Genomic DNA, 4,190 nt, shown 5'->3' on the forward strand with positions numbered 1-4,190 from the left:
AACAATAAAGATAAAGCTTTAATTGAAGGAATGAAAGGATGAGACGAATCCTAAAATACTGAAGAGCCTCTTAATATTCAGAACTGCCCCATATTTCAAGCAGACTCTACCCAGCAGCATTCTTCAACATTCTGCTCCTGAACATTATCCCCTCACTTCTCCTCCCTGATAGAAACAGGGAGGGGAGCTTGGCGCCAATCTCCTTTATTAAATAGACTTGGCTCCCTCCCTGCAGACCTCACATCAAATATGTGTTGAGTTTCAATAAAGGTGAAGAAAGATGACATATGCAAGGATGGGGTTTGTTTCAGGTATATGAGGAGAAAGTGAATGAAAAGGAGCAAAGGTAAAGGATCAGGAAGAGACTAAATTAGAGTGGATTGATGGAGGGTCTTGAAATCCTGAATGGGTAATTCAATACAGAGGACAACAAGGGATTGTGAGGCAGCTGATGTGTTCAAAGTAGCAGGTAAAGACAGTGATTTGGGCAGGGTTAATTTGAATGGTTTAGAATGTAACGTGAAGAAAGATTGCAGACAGGAAGATAGGTAATTAGGCATTCAGTGACCAGACTACTAACAATTTTAAGGACAAAAGGCAAAATCATTAGAAGTTGTATAGAACAGTGAACTTCTTAAATTGTGAGAAAAACCTTATTTCCTTTTACCCTTCCCCAAGGAGTCTGCTTTGTTCAGGATTTCTGACGTTACATGCAAAACTTCAGTTTTTGTTTACTTTCTCAAACCTAGTGGAAAATCCATAGTGGCGTTCCTGTTTCACAATTTTTCATTACTTCTAATTATCCTGTATACATATTTGCAGAAAGTAAGTTTGGTCCATTTAACTAAGCTAAGTATAATTCTACTTCTTCCTCAAGCTAATCTTCAAAGGGCTAAATCCATTCTTGTTACTTGTTCTTGAGACCCATCTAGTCCAAGGGCTAGTATCACAAGCTTCCCTTCGTATTTTCAAAGTACTTTGTGGTTATTATGTGTTAACCTGTATACCACATATGAGAAAAGTGAGGAGAATAACTACATTTTTCTCATGACAGTTAAGCTAAAAGACCAAATCTATTGCACTGAGGAGGCAGAAGAAAAATTATAGTCAAATTATCTGAGTCTTTCATGTCTCATTTGGAAAATGGGACTATAATAATACCTTAACTTTCTTGAATGCAGGAGGCCTGACCAGTTGATTTCTTGAGGTCCTTTTCAGCTCTTATGGTTTAGACATGAGAAAACCACAGTTTGAAGCCAAAAGGCGATGTGTTTGTCTAAGGTTACACAGTAAGTTTGAACAGAATTAGAAATCCCTTCCCTTTAGCTAGCCCTCCCCCATTAAACTATACCTTTTCTTTTCCTCTGTTAAGAAAAATGAGAAGTCTGACAGGCATTTTAATGACAAAGCAGGTAAGTCGAGTTGTAATTGGCTCTAATTACTACTTCTACAAGCTGTAACCTCCTTTATCTTTTGCCCAGGGGCACTCAGAGCAATGTTTCTTATTCTGGAACTCTGCAGAAAATGAAAAAACATGTTTAAGGATCTGATTCTTACAGCTTGGTTACTTGATTGCGTTATATACATGACAAAACATCAAGGTAAATATAAATCCGCTTTTGTTAAGTCAACTTTTAAGCAAATGGTAGCCTCCCATTTGATTTTTCATAACTGTAAAGCCCAAATTAGGCCAATATTTAAATTGTCTGGTCTGGATAAAGTTTATAGTAAGTAGAAGGCAATATTGTCTTCTATTAACTCTTATGTAACACATGACATTTTTTGAGATGTAGGTTTTATAATGGTTTATTCTTGTGATGAAAACTACAAAAGCTAACAGAAGAGTGAAAGGGTGATTATTTTCTTTGTAGCTGCTTTTTCCTACATGCCAGTAGCAAAGCAAGTAGAAGGTTGTATCTAGTTCGCTAAATACACTTCAATGGGGGAAAAAAGTGGTTAATATAATCATTTGCAGTCTTGTTAGTTCATTCTCAATTCTTGGTAGGTTTTCAATAATAAAACATGGAGGTTGGGCTTCAAAGGCTTTAGCGATACAGGCTTGCTTGGACCCTATCCTTAGCAAAGTAAACCTTTTATTATGTGTTTCCGCCCTCTCTTTGCATTATCTTCCACACTCTACTGGATGTGCTAAGCTCAAATGTACCTGCCTGCAATTTTTTCCCCTTCTCCAAACTACCATTTCACCACCCATACATCCCTTTATATTCTAATACCTCAGTGTGTGTGTGTATACGTGTGTATTTGTAGGGGAGGCTTATAAAATCATACAATGCTAGAGATGGTACGGGTCTTAGAGACCCTGTAGACTATCTCTCTATAGTAAGAAAATAAAGGTCCAGAGAGGGAAATAGATACACAAGGGCACCTATATCTTCTAGCTTCTATTCCACTTCATTCCACTCTGTTCAGATGCCCTCTATTACACTGGTGTCCCAATTCATTTTTTTTTTCAATCTGCCTGACGACAATAAGCAAAGTTTCAGAATAATTGGTTCTGAACTCAACTTTAAAATGAGAACCGTTTGTGGAAAATAGAGGGGTATGTGGACCAAAATGATAGGGAAACAAATTCCTGTGTGGTAACTGTAAAATGGGATATTTATTTTTCTTTTTTGACCACACTCAGCACAGTTAAGACCAATAGGATCTAGAAGCACTGTTCTGCTTTCTGGATCTCTGCATCCTTCAGAGTCAAAGATGGATTAATTCAGCCTTTCTCAGATGAGGTAAGTTGATGTACCAAGTATTTCAAAATCCTCTATTTCAAATGAGAAATGCTGCTGTATTCACAAGTAAACAAAACAGAAAGCTCTGTGTTAGTGTAGTGATGTCTGTCAGGATAGGGGCAACTAATGATTATTGAGTATAGAGATGTGCCAGAAGGATCATGAATAGTTTACATATTTTCAGAGAACTAAAACAGCAAAATGATTTTGATATGCTAGAATTTGGGGGTCTCGTTCTAGATTTATAAAGTTGTACAAGTTAGTTCACCTCACTGAATCTTCTTTTGCACAGCAATAAAGATTTATTGAATGCCTATTATGTGTCAGGCACTATGACTAGTCACTATCCTGTTTTACCAATGAGGAAATAGGTTTAAAATAATTATTCACTCAGTGTCACATGACTAACTGGAAGAGGCAGAATTCAAGAGCAGGTATCTGATTCTGCTTTTGCCATTAAACAAGCTTTTTTTCAAGGTACTTCCTTCTGTGTCTCTTCAGTGGTGCCTAGAGAGTTTGGCTTTATCCTCTCATTTCCTTCTGTGATCCAAATAGAAGTGTCTGAAAAATCCAGTGTGAGTACTTTGAAATACGTTTCAAGATACCCAAATTCATTTTTAATACAGTGGCTTCCTTACAAGTTCTTTGAGGCACCAACTGAGAATCCTAAAGATAGAACTATTCTGAACTAAGTTTACTTTTCATTTTTTCCACCTGATGAAGTGTAGGTAACCATTCAAGCAAGGCCTTAAATGAGCTAGAATATGGACATGTAGAGATTAAGGAAAAGGGTATCTCAGAGGAAACAGCAAACACAAACACGTGTAAGCAGCAAAGAACAGAATTCAGAATAGGATAGTTTTAGGAAATGCCATACTTCTGTACTTGTGCACAGAAGGTCAGAGTCTCATTTAAGCCAATAGTTTCTGGAATACATAAATAATAATAGTATGGTAGGATAATCCTGAAAGAGATGGGAATACCAGACCACCTGACCTGCCTCTTGAGAAACCTATATGCAGGTCAGGAAGCAACAGTTAGAACTGGACATGGAACAACAGACTGGTTCCAAATAGGAAAAGGAGTACGTCAAGGCTGTATATTGTCACCCTGCTTATTTACCTTATATGCAGAGTACATCATGAGAAACGCTGGGCTGGAAGAAGCACAAGCTGGAATCAAGATTGCCAGGAGAAATATCAATAACCTCAGATATGCAGATGACACCACCCTTATGGCAGAAAGTGAAGAAGAACTAAAAAGCCTCTTGATGAAAGAGGAGAGTGAAAAAGTTGGCTTAAAGCTCAACATTCAGAAAATGAAGATCATGGCATCTGGTCCCATCACTTCATGGCAAATAGATGGGGAAACAGTGGAAACAGTGTCAGACTATTTTTGGGGGCTCCGAAATCACTGCAGATGGTGACTGCAGCCATGACATTA

This window comes from Budorcas taxicolor, chromosome X (assembly GCF_023091745.1).
Source record: "Budorcas taxicolor isolate Tak-1 chromosome X, Takin1.1, whole genome shotgun sequence".
Lineage (NCBI taxonomy): Eukaryota > Metazoa > Chordata > Mammalia > Artiodactyla > Bovidae > Budorcas > Budorcas taxicolor.